Raw genomic sequence first — 16,500 nt, 5'->3', positions numbered from 1 at the left:
GGATCCAGCCAGTAGACGAGTTGCGTCACCAGTGCCTACAACCCAACCCCCAACCCCATCCCCTCTGTTTACTAGACAGCATTGTAGCAGATTTTATTCATGTTTAAAAATGGAGTTAAAAAAGACCTACAGTAAAATGCAAAGTGAAGGAAAACAAGCAACAACAATCACTCGCACGTGGTGTCCTCTGGCCTTGCATTTTTGATTCTGTGTTTCTCCTGCTGACATGTAAAGTTATACTGGACACAATAAAGTTTTGACTGCAAATGCAACATTCCCACACCACTCGCAATACACAGGTGACACTGTATATATTCATTAAGATATAGCGGAAATAAGCCTTGGTAAATCTAGATGGGATCATAACAGATCTCTGAATTTTTTTACATAGTTTTCCTGTCGCAAACCAGGTAGGATGGCTCAGTAACCCACCCCTGATCTTTCCAGTCGCATATTAATATTAATATAATATTTTTTCTAGATGATGATCTCATAAACATTTTGTTTTCTTTCATACGTTGTGTAGGATGCCTTCCCTGTTTTGTGCCTGAAGGTGAGCAGTGTTAGTACAGTGAAGGACTTTGTAGATTGTTTCATGTTCCTATGGGGCGGCTGTGCAGTGAAGGAAGCACACCTGGGCCAGTCTGGGCCTCCTGCACATGGGGAGAGACAGCAGCCTCTCCAGCCTCTCCAGCAGCTCCAGGCCCGGCTCTCACAGCAGCGTCTGACTGGGGGTGTCAGTACAGACAATGACATGGATTTGGGGATGAGAAAGAAAACTTTAGTGTTATTAACAAAAATAATTTTGTAGACTCCTTTTTTACTATTCCTTACTTTTCACTGTTTAAACTGTGCAATCAATCACCCAATAATTTGCACAGTGTTAATATATGACTTACAAAATCTGAGCAATATACAAATTAAATAATGTTTAAAATGATCCCATTCTTCATTTGTTGGTTATTTCATCAGACTTTATTCATAATAATGAACTAGACAACATTTTGGCAGATTTGTACCTCTGATAAACAGAAATTAATCTGGTTTCACAAATTATAAATGAGTAACAGAAATATCGTTCTTGTTCTGGAATTTCCAGACATGAAGGTCAGACACAGTGACCAGACAGGCAAATAGCACAGGAAGTTTTCAAATGGGTGCTTATCCAGACAGTCCTGACCTCTGACCTCTGTCAATGTCATAGGTCTGGTTCAAGTTTCTCTGCTGCTTGCTGGTTACCTTGGTTACTATTTAAACCATCTTGTAGGAGCTAAGCTGTTAAAATAAGTCCACAAAGCTCAATATTAAATGCCAAAGTAAGAGTTAAACCCAAATGAACAACTTTAAAAAGACCAATAATAAATAGTAGTGATTAAAGTAACACTATATTTACCGTACTTTCATTTCAAATATGTGTCACAATATTGAAAAATAATAGAGTGAATTAGCCCCTTTGCTCTCTTGAGATGTGGCTAATTGATTAGATTTAAAAGAGAAATTTGGAAATAATAAAATTATGTCAAACAGTTTTCAAAAATAAGTGATGTATATGGTTCAGGGTGGAGTGTGGGGGGTCACTAGAACTGATTAATAACCTTATTACTAATATATGATTATACTTATAAGCAAAAACATTTTAAAATAAGGACAATCTGTAAAAAATGTGTCACAATAAACATGTTGCTTGAAAAGGTTTACGTGTGAATGCTGTCAATTAAAAGAAGAAAATAACGATAACTTGCTGTGCAATCCTTCAGCCGAGCTGCTGGAGTGTAACTAAACAACAATAACAGTTCACAGCTGTCTAATTGGTTGATAGAAACAAAAATGCAATCTTGGTTTGAATCCAAGGGAAATTTGATGACTTCAAGTCAGTTAAAAAATTCTTTCTGCATCGCTAGTGATGATGAACACAAAAGTTTGCCAGCACAGGCGATATTTTCAGGATGGCGTGAGCAATAAGAAGCAGAACTCCCAGGTTATTCACTCTTATGCTAAAAAGCTGTTGCATCTTGGCTCATTCTGTTGTCTGGACTCCTTTGAGTCGTTACAAGGAAGATTAATTCTTTGCGTGTTTGTAAATACAATTTGTTCACCCCAGCCTGCTGGCCCCAGTCGACCTCCTAAGGTTTCGGACTAGTATGCCAACATCTGCCAGAGACCAGAAAGCTCAGCGCAGGAGAGAAGAAGGGAGAATGGGATCCTTTTCAGCTCAGACCTTTATCTCAGCCCTGGCAGGTAGGCAGCACTCTCTTCCTACAGTCTGTCTGCATGTGTTCATGAAGCAGCTGATCTCTGCCTTCAACTGCCCAGCAGAATCCTCCTTTCACTGAAATATCTGGCCTAATGATTTCATCATTTGTTTTTGCATTTTTACAGCATCACCCATTCAAGCTGCTGGCTCTTCGGAGACATTATTGAAAATATATTTCCTATTACGCATAGTATCAAAGGCTTTTCCAGTCTTATGTAATAATGATTTTTTACATGCCTGTACAAAAACCTCAAGGCATTCATAAATATTGCCTTTATGTTTTGCGCTATTCGTGCTGAAAAATAAGACTAAAAATAATAATTGTTCATTTGCATTTTAAAACGAAAGTATATTATCTCGGTATTGGGTATCATCAGGTCACACAAAGTCAAGTCTAGAGTTTTGGAATAGGCTCCAAAAAATTGGGGTCTCTTCTGAAAGTTGTGATAGTCGAGCAGTAGGCAACTAATGACCCATCATGGTGGCTCTTAGAAGTATTAAACTGTTGAATGAATCATACTGTGAACATTAAGGATCCTGAAGCCCTCTTAAACGAGCAAGACCAGGACTCAAACAGTGTGTAAAAATGAGTCAAATCTAAATTTAATTGACCTTTTGTTGGCTTTACGTTTTATTTCCAGACTCAATCCCTTTTTCATATCTTATGTGGTATACTCCCTCAAAATGGTTTCCAGATCCAGTGCTAGTGAAATGCTGGCCCCACTTCACTGAGCTACTGCAGTTTCAGCCAGGTTTTCAGAGTAAAGTATTTATGATTCTGCATAAAGGCAAGTTCCCGTTTCTTTCTTTTTCTCCAGGCATCTGAGCAAGCTGAGGTGTGCTGCTTTCATGCATTGTGTGTGTGTAATATTTTTCACTTGTCACGAGGAGTGGGAATTCTGGCTTTTGCTCTCAGGATTGACATTCTTACAGTGTACTTGGGAGAGGATCATACCTAATACAACCGGAAATGTTTTTAGCTTGCCAGTCCTTTGTACATTTGCATGTTAGAAAACGTCTATATATCTTTAGATATCTGCCAAAACAGTAATAAAACTATTAAGTAATACACAAAAGATTGAGTAATATTAATGTTTTAATATCTAACTGAATCTTATTTTTATATAATTTTCAAAACAAGTATAAGTGTTCCTTACCCTCCCAAGAAAATGTTATTTTGCCATACTTATGAAAGATCCTTTGAGGAAAAAGACCACATATAAACAGAAAAACTCTACATTTAAAGTAAAATTATATAAATAGCACACAACACTGCAAACCCAGAACTTGTCAGGGCAAGTTGCACTTCAAAACACCAGCAGAATATGTGTTAATGCCCTTTAGTACATTTTAAGACAGGGCTAAATCATCCCTTTTGAACCACGAAAACAGGAATTGAAATAATTTCACTGGAAAATGAAAAAAAGTAAAGAATATAGAAATATTTGATCATCTTGGCCACAATACTGCTACTGGAGCACAGCCATCTGCATTTGCACTGTGCTGCTAGCTGAAGAGCTGGAAACAATAAATAAATAATAAAATCTTCTATGTCTGATCTTGCAGGAGCAGTTGTCAAGAGGCTGAGGTGGAGGCCAATCCAAGAAGAGAACAGGTTGGATTAAAGTCTTTGAGATATGGATCTCTGGCTCTCTACCTCTGAGTACCAGGCTTAAGTATCATATCCGTGGACAGACAGATCAATACTCTCTTTTTTTCCCTACATCTTCAAGGAGATTTCAGCAGTGCTTTCATGGTGTCCTCCTCTGTGCCCTAATGACACGATGGGAGCAAGATAATTTAGACGCGAGTTTCGATCACAATGCTCTTGATGGTCTCCTAAGTACTGCTGTGCACGTATTTTGTAATTCAGAATAGAAAATATTTCAATCTTCTGAGCAATTACCAAACCATAACTTACAGGTACCAGCAACGCAGTCTCCTGTTTGCCAATTAACTGTGATGATTCTGGAAGCGCAGCATAGAATTAGAATTTGTCTATTAACAGGATCCACAACAAACACTTTTAAAAAAAGTGTACAGATATGGCAATACAGTATTATGATGACACTGTACAGTGTGTGGGTTCCTAACAAATGAGGGCAGATACAGTACATCCTTATTTCTGTGTCTAATGCAAACACTCTTGGCAACTCCTATTTAAATGCACATGCAGCTTTATAGGCACAGGTGCTTTTATAATGGAAATGCATATAAATGCACCTATGAAAAAATGCATTACAGTAGAAAATGGACAATCTTGACATGACACACAGCCCTAATGAAACTGAAGCCATGTGACATAGAAGAACCACATGCAGTGTAATGTTGAATCTCTCCATAGATAAATCTTAAGGTATTTTTCCAATTTATTATTCCTTTGCCTTTTTTAATTTGGGGACCTATACACAAATAACGAGTCTGCAACTGACTTAGTCATTTTCACTTCCAAATTGTTAAGTTGAAAAAAAATGATTCTTAAAAAGTATTATTCCCCCCATGCCCCAACAAAAAAAAGTGTTTAATTACAAGTCATTGCAGATGCACATAAACAAAACTTTTATCTATGTCTTTTAGATTGAAATTTGAGATACTGATATAATTAAAAGGAAAGAGTCTTCATCAAGAAAGTCTATTGTAAAGTAAGGGAATTCCTGAAACAAATTCTTACAATAATATTTTCACAATAAATAATCATGTTTTACAAAAAGCCAGTTGTATCTTAGTTTTCAGGCACAGGAAGCGTTCATACAACAAGATGTGTAATCGTGGCTTTGCGACACCAAGAAGAAGTGGTACTGTACTTAGAATGACCTTTCATAATGCCAAAGGTCTTTTTGACCACATTGAGGCGAAACATGAATCAAAACAATCGATTGCCCCAAGATCAGTGGAAATACATCAGTTAGAACAGCAGCATTCATTTCAGTCATTTCTGTTCCTGTGTTCCTGTTAAATATTAAACCTTCTTTCAAATATTCCTATGCACATGCAGTACTGAATATCGACTTAAACAGAATGTTTACTATGAAATACAGAACCTGTTAAAAGTTTTACCTTTAAGTAAGTGCTGTAACTGGTTGGATTAAAAGAAAATGTGCAGAACATACAGTAGGACTTAAAGGAAAGGGACTTTGCAGAACTATGCAGATAAGCATTACTGTATATCTAACAAAACAAGGGCATGGGAAGATAGTTCCTGCAATTTTACATTTCCAGCTCACTATGTTTCTAGATATTGGACTATGTATGGAGTACTATTAAATGATAGAGAACAAAGGATCCTCTCCAAACCGCACTATGTGTTGAACATATTTCACAGGACAACACTGAAGTTAATTTCTATGCTGAGTCCTTACTTTATATTCAAATGATAAAAAGACAAGGAAAACTTTGTGAAACCTTTGCATGTTTACAGGATATGATTGCTTTCATTTTCACTTTGAATGGCTACATTGCACAAGAGTGTAAATGAAATAACCATTTACCGCAAAACCCATACTTTGTTCCAGTTGATTACACCAAGACAATAACCACATTCCCAAATCTTTCTCTTCTCAATTACTACAGGTCCACCCACACCCAGGGAAAGCTCCAGGCTTTCTGATCACTCCCTAAAAGGGACAACCTGGTAGCCAAAGAAGCAGACAAGGATGGTACTGTTGTTTTGTGGCAAAAGGATCTGTACATTGATGAAATGTCAAGAAACCACATACTGTACCAACACTTTAATGTCCTTTTTCACAGGACCCAACCTTTGACTACCAAGGGGAGGCTGTATTCACAATCTCCTTCATTTCAACAAGGAAGAATTATAACATTTGTTCAACAATCTGCTTGTTAGACACTCTGTCATCTCAATTCTCAAACCTGACCCCTCCACTCCCACCCATCAAACTCTGATCTCTCTTCACTTCTTCCTGCACCCACAACGACTGTACTACAACACTACATACGACATACCTCTGACAATTGAATGTAAGCCGAACTTGAACTTAAAACTGTACTTGATTGTAGTTGTACTATTTGATAGTTGTTCTATTTGATAATCGCCGTATTACTTTGCACTGTTTTGCTCTGTTCGTGTACTTTGCTCTGTTTGTGTACTTTTGTACAGTTTTTAACAGATATGGGTGCTGTCGCACTGGTACCTTAATGTTATTCACACTGTTATTGTTATTGTATTTCCTGTCTACTGTCTTGTCTGCTGTTCTACATATATACTGCACCTCAGAGACTAATGAGAAACACCTTTCATTATACTATGCAGCTGTGTAAGTATAATGACAAATAAAGCTGAATTGAATTGTAACATTTAGTTCTGTAAGTCTGTCAGTGTAGGACATTCCTTTGAGCATGGAAATGTTACATCAGGTCCATCTTCTCTGGACTGACTCAGAAGTAGTACTATTGTTTTTTGTATTTTGATGGACAAAAATGATCCTAACATTCTAACTAATGTTTAATGCATTGTGTAAAATCAACAGACCATCCCTTGTAGTCTTCTCTGTTAAATACTAAAAGGAATCAGTACTGTTTGCCTGACAGAGTAGGCACTACACAAATCATGAAAAGCACTACACAAATAAATATTATTATTAGAATCTCAGGCCTGGAACAAATTAAACAAAGCCTGACTTTGCCATGAACATGAGTACAGTAGATATTGAGGTTCTTTATAAAAGAAAGAACATGACAACTGCCAAGATTTCGAAGGTACACCATTACCTTTAAAAAAGCCCTTTCAAGGACTGCACTTTTTTGTAGACTCCTTTGATAAGCTCTCCAGAGTCATCTTAAGACCTTTTACCTTAAATTTGATGCGTCATTTTTAAAATGAAAAAAAAGAAAAGAAAAGCTTATCTATTAAAGCACTGCCCCATCTGTTGTTCTGAATGAAGATCAGTCTGCACCCTGAACAAACAGGCCTTCCTATCTTTAAAAAGTGTATAATGTATTTCCACTAGTGCTTTGCTAGTGTTTTAGAAAAAGGAGCAAAGGCAGATTCTAAGGATTTCAACACAGTCATCTTTCATCTTAAAAAAAGAGAGTATTGCTTGCCAAGAGGTCACCATTGAAATTAGATTTCAAGCTGTAAGCCAGAGCAGTTCTTTCTGCTGCCACAGGAGAGGACACATGGACGGGAAAGATTACTCCGATAATATTTAGACTCAAGCACCCTGAGCCGACCTAATTGAAACCAACTGGTCTTGTTGGCCAAAACATAGAGAATCATTAACGGCCTTCCTTGGCTACTTATGTTTATTTAAAACAATCGCTAGCTTCTAATTAATCAACACCAATGGGGTGATGTCATGTAAGATGTATTTGTTTCTAACCAAATCAGAGCTCATAACAGCTGCTTTAAATAGACACAATTAGGAAAGGCTTTTGCTGCCATATTGTATCACAATGCTTTCATTAGTTTGTCATTTTGAATTTCCAGCAACGATCGCCAAGAGATTATTGCTGACACATTCCTGTAAACTGTAAAGATGCAATGGCCTCCTTTCCAGTGCTGCCAGTATGTCCTGGCAAGTTAGATATGAGCCTGTTGCCAGAAACTAAATATGGGTGTCCCAGAGTCTGGGCCAGGGCTGTACTGACACCGCACAGTGAAGGAAACTTTAGCGGGCTGGTGCAAAGAAAGAAAGAAAAATGAAAAAAATCCCCATAAAGGGCGAAAATATTCAAATGTTCAAACTTAACTTTATTTGAGTTGTTGGACAATCAAAACACTTCAAAATGTTTTGTAGCTGTGGTTTGTAGCAGTGATTTCTGGTTATTGAATCAACAGTAAGTCTGTGTTGCACTGAGAGACAGGCCAGCTCTTTTAGGTAAGGTAGCCTGTTTTGCTTCATCAGAAAATCAGGCAGCAGGTGATCTGAACCTTCAAACTGGATTTTCTTTACAGTCAGTTCAGTACACAGCGTGTGAAAATAATGCTGAGTAATTCTAACGGCTTCTCATGTCAACACCCAATAAGTGAGAACCCCAGATTGCTCATAAGTATCAGTTATCATGTGCAGTGCTTTCAGTTTTCAGTTAGAAAATAAATCACAATACTTTATTTTGAACTTTGCTAATTATTACAAAAACAGTGAAAAGCCTAACCTACACATGCCTTTTGTAGCCTTTAAAAAAAAAGATAGTATAATAACAGTAAGAATGCAAATTTTAAGGAAAGGATAGTAATGTAAAGAATAAAAAGGACCAAAAAGAATGACTTTATATCTAATTTATACTAAAAGCATTATCTAATGCTTTACCATTTGATGAGTATTATGATTTTATATGTTTACTTTATAATATTGACATTATGTGTCATGGGACATTTATAGAATATATTACTTCATAATTTCTGTTAAAACGCAAATAAATTCAAATAAACCGTGGTAAAATGTGTAATACAACTATACGAGGATTAACTATCAGAACATCAAGACAGCTAGGCTTCAAGTGAGACTGAATCAAGCTTTGAAGAGTCTCCCAGAAATACAAACCTTATTCTGTAGAGAGCAGCCCGGCTAGACCTCATTGTAAATGGAATTTAGTGTTAGTTTTCTGCACTTTTAAAATGTAACGCCTTTTGCTCCTTTTATAAAATAAAAGAATTTAACCAAGCTGTAATTATACTTTTACAAAGGGACGTCTACCTTGTGTGATGTGGTATCTCAATATTAATACAAAGAGCAAAATATTAAAGTGATTGCTTTAGTGCATACCATGTGCCATATGTTATTAAATCAGTACAGCTGCTTACTCTCCTGCGGTAGGGCTCTGTTACTAACTCTGTACAGTAGGAGTTCTGGATTATATGACAAAATTTGGTTATTTTCTTGCTTGTGGATCACATGCAACGTTCTACCCAGTTTAACGAGAGAATAGAATGTCAGTTTTTGTTTGTCCATCTGACTGGTTAACATAAAGTAAAGCTTGGTTCAAATACAGACAGTCTCTAGTGGAAGAACCAGACCTAATTCCTTTCATAATACAGCCATCTTTCTCAGCCCCTCAGCCAGGGACCAGCACAAGTTCCTGGAGCAATGCTAACTGGCCCCTGCCCTAACCTGCAGTAGCATTCTAGATGAAATTGTCCACTTTCTTAGAAGGCCTCAACAAAAAAGGTTGAGAAAACCTGTTGAATTAGTGCAGAACTTGCCCATAAGTCAATCAGGCCATAGGCCTCCCTCTATTGATTGTACTAAAAGTGGAGCTGATATACCTGTACTGTGGAGGATGGGGGTTCTTAGTTTATTGCACTTGTTGCCGAGACTATCAACTGCTATTTGAGTCCTAAGGAGGTTTGCACAGCCATGCAGGACTATGCACAATGGCCATGAACAATGACTGTCCTGTACCTAGAGCTCTATTGTTCAGAGCCGCAGAGGTGCTGGGACTGACAGTACATTGTGTCAATTTACATGGTGGCTACATTTTTTTCATCCTTATTGTGTTCATTTTTTAATTATAATGGATGAGAAAAAAATAAAAATACTGAAACGCTTGGCAAAGCAACTTGATTTGTTTATGTATTTTAAATCAAGCAACTTCAAACTCACCCACAACATTTAAATGAGGAGACATGTGTTTGTAGGGTAAAGTTTCACAGAACAGCTCTGATTTGCACACTGCCATGGTTTCATGGCTTGTTGATTAGAGGTTAAAGAAGGAAAGTTGTTTTACTTAACTTAAAACCACACATTTCTCTAATAGTGGAACTGTTCCATAAGAAACTGTTTCAGTGCGAGATGGAACAAGACTTGAATGTCATATACTCCAAAACACTTATGGGCTTTTCTGCTCAAGCAAATATTAGGGAATAATATTTACTTTATAATTTTGTGTGCATAAGGGATACAAATAATTTATCATCTACTGTACCAAAACTGATGTAGTGCTATTGTAGGTAGTATATAAGAATTGAATAAGAAGCAGTTTTCTAGGATGCAGCACTTTTGTAATTAGATCTTTTTAAAAAAAGAGGACTTTAACCTCTGACTTAAGGATATTCTGGCTTTGCTCAGTTCAGAACCGGAGCCTCCATTAGGACTAATGTACTAAATTGGAGATCAGAGATCGAGCTAGTGTATATTATCTCTCTGGTATTCTGTGTATTTGTTCATGGTGAAGTCAAGAATCCTGTATTTCTCAGGGGTGCGCACATGACAATTTCTCACATTAAGCTCAGTATATTTAAAAAAAATGAAATGGGGGACCATCTGGTGATGTATGCTTCTGGCTTACTTGTGAACCTCTCAAATTGTTAACTATCTGCTTACCAAGGATCCTGTCTTCTCCTGGGGCCTGCAAGCGCAGAAAATTGAAGCCTTTGGAAGGATTTGTAGACCTTACACTGTAGTCCCACATGACTGGGATTCACACCAACCAGTGTGCCGTGGTTTTTCAGCAATGATTTTGTGGCAAAAACCACTTTGTTACTTCAGCAGTAAATTATAAGTGTTCTCACTAAACAGAAGGCAGGGGACCTACTATTGCCATGAACTAAAGAGTTTATGACAGACCTATTAATAAATTAATTTAAAATACAATTTAAAAACATTTTGGGGTCTTCATTGAAGTTCAGGCAATAGAAATTACTGTCATTGGAGTATTTTTCTGATTCCTATCTGCTAGTAGTGGTATGATTTTTGATTGCACGTCTTGCTGCTCTGAACGCTTGCAACAGACATTCAGTTCACAGACAAGTATTAGAGAGCAGGGATCTGATGCTACAGATATAATAAAGTATCACTATTTAAACATTTGGGGAGTGGAACATTTGGAAGAAGTGGAAACATTCTATTATTCCAGGAAGAAAAAAAAATACTTTATAATGTGCTTCATGATAAAAAGGCTTGTTTCATGATGATTCTTAAAAGAACCAATCCAGCAATATCCTGCTTCTAATAAGAACAATAGCAAAATTAATAGGTTTACAAAATAAATGTATTTTATTTTAGTGAAAGGGGTGGTGGTGTCAATTAATTGTTATAGGGAACATTATTTTTACCAACGGCAATCTAACTTTTAGGAAAGAACTGTAAGCTTAAGAGGCTGTAGCATTATTTTATTACGACAGGTTCAAAAGAAAAAGTGAACAATACAGCCAGCCAAAGCATGAGCTTTGGAAAGTGAAACAGTTTACTATGAGCCTTAGCCACAACAAAACCTGGTGTGTGATTTGCACTGAAGAGCAACTGACAAACCATTATGAGCTCTTAACTGTTTCTAACCTCTCCTTGAAAGCCGCATTGTGCATGCTTGCATAACAGCATTTTGGGGGGATTTTTGCATAGGTTCTCTGAGGAGGAGAGGATATTGAACACATCTGCACTCACATATTTCAGACTTATCAGCCCTGCCATCTCACTGGTCGTTAACCTCAAAACTAGGCCAAACAGCCTCTCAACAGGCTTCTCATTATGCAGTGCTTAGAGGTTATTACACAATTAGGCAGAACCAGAAACCCATAGGATAGGTAATAACTGCATTTTCAGTTCATTGAAACTCAGGAGCCATTCAGCAAAACAAACCTCAAGGCTTCCCCTCCTTGAGGAGCGATATCTGTTTTGATCAGCAAATGGTGTGAGAAGTCTGGCTTAGTCAGATACCAATGAAGTACTGTGGCAGTTGTTACCACACACACACACTTCCCTCCCACCCATCTCTCTTTGAAAACATCTCACACCTTTCAAGGGGGACAGACAATAGGAAGCACCACAGATTCCTCTAAACTCACCGACAGAAACAACGAAAGCATCATTTTCATGAATTTATGGAGGCTGGGCTTTGCATTGCTTAAATGTACAAGTTACTTTGCTAAACTAATGCTTTTATAAATGTTTATGTTTGTCCTTATTGTCTTTAAAACTCATAGGTGAATAACCCCAGTCCCCCAGGGCCACAATCCAAGAAGCATTTTAAGTCTTACTCAATAAACCACTCTGCAAAAAAACTGTCCATCTGAAAGAAACTAAAAATGAAGAATAATGGGAAAATGTGTGACTGTCGTGGTTCCGCACGGCCTCATGCCCTCCGCCGCACGAACCCGGGTCTCCGGCGTAGCACAACAGGGAGCCAGCCACATGAGCTAAAGGAGACCTCCCTCAGCCCAGGCAGCTGAGGTCCCTGCTATGCGCAGTGAGAGTGATGACGTCACCGTCTCCGAACTAGCTCCGCTACAAATGCAGTGAATATCCTAAATGATTGAAGATCAAACACCGGATTTTATGGGATTAAGCTTGCCCTTCTAGGAAAGATCTTCCCTTTACACGTCTCATAGTGGCTGTTGAAGTGATCACTATCTAGAAACCCCACGACAGCTCACATTTCCCAATCTGAAAGGCATAGTGGGTTTGGCACTATTTTGGGCTCTGTGGGCCGGAGGTGTGGAAATAGAGGAGATGGTGATGCAGAGCTGGGTGTCTAACTGCACTCTACTAATACAGAAATAGAAAGGTGTGAAACGCATTGTTTGCCGTGTATTGCTAAAGCAAAAATTGGCTTAATATCTGAACTTGAGCTGTAAGTTTACATCTCGTTCACCATCCCGTGAGAACAGGGAGCCACCAGTGGCACAGTCAACAGGAAGGCATGCTGAAGAGATGGTGTTTATATGGGAGTGCCGATCAGCTGACTAGGCTGTAAATGCAGGTGAGGAAGTATTGTACCCAAGTCTGGGCAGTTTTGCTTTGAGAGGTCAGTTTTGATATATTCAGAAGCAAATGGAAAATCCACACCACCAAAAGAGACTTGATTTATAACATGATTCAACACTCACCCACTTTAACTGGCACTGATGCAAGACTTTAATTCAAAGCCTAAAAACAAAGGGAAAAAAATTGTCTGCCTGAGAGATACAGTCTGTAAACTATAGCTGCTGCTGGCCTTGTACCAGTTTGACCAGAAGTCAGTCCCATCAAACAACAGTTTTGTTAATTGAACAGATAAGTTGTATATGTCTGTGTGTGTGGTGGTGGCTGCTTTCCCCATTGTTCATTAACCATTACCTAGTGTCAGAAGCTCCTATGGACCTAAAACCACTACTGTCTTAATAAATGAACTGCAAAATAAGAACCTTCTTATTGTTGTTTCAGTCATGCAAAGGTCCATTTCCACTTATCTAATGTATGCTATCCCTGAGCTGCTGTTTATGTATTTTTATAATGACTTAAGAAAGGTCACATTATACCACCTGCATCTTGCTACAGTCCTCTTCTTCTGACACATTGCATAAGAAAACTTAGGGACTAGTGACTTTTTCACAGTACCTTAGCTTAATTCACTTCTCCCCCTCGTGTTCTTATTAATGGTCAGAAAATATTTTTGTTTTGCCACGTTCAAGGGTTTTTAGCAGTTATAATTCTAGTAATATGTGATTAGATACTAGCACTCTATTTACTTATTTTTAGTGTCATTTCACTCAAACCTCTATACTAAAAAGCACATTTACTTAGCCTATAACAGTATTTTTCTTTTTACCACATTATATTGACACACAAATTAACTTGTGTTAATAGGATCTTCTAGTCTCATTACTATACAGTCAAGGGTGAACTGTGTCAGACCTTTATTTATTTTTCTGTTTTCTGTCAATTAACTCACTAGATTTCAGATGTCCCATTAAGCCATCCACATTTTCCTTTATCAAAAGAAAGAAAGCAGCAACATATTAAAAAATGAACAACCAAAAAATGTAATAATAATAATTCCTTACAATTATATAGCGCTCTTCTAGACACTCCACTTAAAGTGCTTTACAGGTAATGGAGACTCCTCTCCACCACCACCAGTGTGCAGCCCCACCTGGATGATTTCGCCAGTATGCTCCCCACGCACCAGCTCTCAGTGGGGAGGAGAGCAGAGTGATGAAGCCAGTTAATGGATGGGGATTATTAGGAGGTCATGATTGGTAAAGGAAAGGAGGAAATTTGGCCAGCATGTCAAGAGTCAGGACCTTGGTTTTACATCTCATCCAAAGGATGGCGCCATTAAAAAAGATGTTTAATAGCAGCTGATGTCATACCCTGTCAACTCCTAAACCTGCTGGTTCTTGGAGTCACCTGTACTTCCAACTACACAAAGGCACTTGGCCTCATTAGGTAGATAAAAGTGTCAAGCTCATTTAAAACATTAAATTATTTTTACCACAGCAAGCCAACCCTAACTCTGACTGAATAACAACAATAACAAACAATTGCCAAGGAAATAACAACACATACTGTAACACAAAAAACATAAGACATTCTAAATAATACCAGGTAAAATTAAAACATATTTACCCAGATTCGTATTACTGTCCATCCATCCATTTTCTTACTACTACCAACACAGGATCAAACAGGAGTGGGAGTCTCTCCCAGCAAGCGATGTGTACAAGGCAAGATGCAACCTAGACAGGATGCCAGTCCATCACACGGCAGACATAAACACACACACTCACCATCAGAGCCCATTCCCCAGAAGACAGTTAACCTACCAGCATGTCTTCGGACTGTGGGAGGAAACGGGAACACGAGGAGAAAACCCACACAAATACAGGGAAAATATACTATAGATACCCCATGCAGACAGCACCCAGAGATTGAACCCAGGGCCTCAACACTGTGAGGAGGCAGTGGTGACCATTCCAGTGTGTTATTTTTTGAAAGAAAAAAACTTCTATGTTCCTTTCTGTTGTTCATGTGATCAATAATAATGTGCCTAAATTTGTCTAAGCAACCTTTATGTTACAAACTTTTAAGTAATTGTTTAAAATAATTCAACTGGTTTTCTTCATTTGTGTTTTTTTTTGTGATAAAAAGGTCTACATTTTAAAAGAACACTTAAATAAATAAGCCGTTAGACACCCTGATTGCATTACAATATTGATTTTAATCATCCCATGGATGATATGCATGTCAAAGAAGCAAAAGTGTAATTTATTATCACAAATTAAGTGGAATATACTGTAATAACTTAATTAACTGCTAGAGAATACAATCAATTTGGGAACATGCCTTCGAACCGATATTACATAATAGGCAGTTACTCTTTATTAAAAGAGGTCTTCATTTCTAATCCAGGCTTATAACACATAGACCCCTGGTGGCAAAAAGCAAAAAGATGTTTGAAATCAAACTAATAAAAAGTTTTTCGGCCCATGTTGTTAGGAGATAGGCTGGGGCGCTGTGGGGCTCTGCTGGATTGCTCAGAGCTGGTGAGTTTTATCAGACTTAAACAAACTGCGGCTGTAAACATTCCGACGCCAGTTAAATTGTAGGTTTGTTTGAAGATCAGTCTTCTCTCTTTTTTCTTATATACAGATATATATGTATTAAAGAAAAAAAAAGGACAAAATTTCCACTCGGCCAACAAAGCAATTGGTGCAGTCTGTAGTGTGGGAAAGGGGAATCAGTCAATGAATGTGGTGACAGCGTATGGCACCCATTATCTTGTTGATTAAAAGCGAGTCTCTTTCCTTCTCCCTCCCTCCCCTCACCCCCGCCACTAACCACAGATATTTCAGAGGGTCTGTATGTGTCCCACTTATTCATATGCACACATACAACTGTTGTGGTCGGGCAGTTTGCAGATGGGGGAGAGACAGAAAGGAAAGGAGAGGTAGAGCGGGATCAAGGAGAAACTATGCAGTGCTTAGTGTAAAAAAAACAGGATTCTTATTTTAACTCTTTCAACACATTACAATTGAAAAGATTAAAAATAGCTTTTAACCAGAAGGACTGTGGGTGTTAGCCTTCTATATTATAGATTTGAACGAATTCAGCTTGTTCCTCCTAGGCTGTACGTTCTGTGCCTCTCTCTCTGAAATGTAAAAAGCCTGTTGTGTTCCAAAAGCAGACCCAACAGGTTCACACATTCTCTTCTGAGTCTCATGTCCTAGGTGTAAGACTCAATTTGTAAATCCTGAAAGTGTATAGGACAATATCACAAAATCAGATGGTTTTCTAAATATAATGGCTGCACAATTTGTGGCTATTGTAGTGTTTTCTGAAGGATCGTATTTATGCATCTGAAGAGTGAATTTAACTGTTTGTTTTTTGGTAATAAGTACTGGTTTAAAAAAGCAAGGGAAGCTGAGCTTGTCTGATTAAATTCACATTTCATGTTTGATACAGAATAGTTTTAATGGCCTCTGTTAATGTGTAAGTGTGTGGACATTTTTTTAAATTGTCAGATGTACTTCATCTTTATTTGTTGTACAGTTAGGAAACCTTGCATTAAATGCTCCATCATCACTTATT

The 16,500-nt window shown here is 37.8% G+C and overlaps 1 long non-coding RNA gene across 1 annotated transcript; it reads left to right on the top strand.

Moving 5' to 3' along the window:
* The first annotated feature begins 1,810 nt into the window (after positions 1–1,810).
* Positions 1,811–6,566, top strand: LOC148652996 (uncharacterized). The gene is made up of 4 exons (XR_015941534.1): positions 1,811–2,238; positions 3,821–3,869; positions 5,825–5,910; positions 6,002–6,566. It is a non-coding gene; the product is annotated as an uncharacterized LOC148652996 (long non-coding RNA).
* Positions 6,567–16,500: the final 9,934 nt, after the last annotated feature.

This window comes from Lepisosteus platostomus, chromosome 10 (genome assembly GCF_059453375.1).
Source record: "Lepisosteus platostomus isolate fLepPlt1 chromosome 10, fLepPlt1.hap1, whole genome shotgun sequence".
In the NCBI taxonomy this organism is placed as follows: Eukaryota; Metazoa; Chordata; class Actinopteri; order Semionotiformes; family Lepisosteidae; genus Lepisosteus; species Lepisosteus platostomus.
This window is presented reverse-complemented; position numbering and strand designations above follow the sequence as displayed.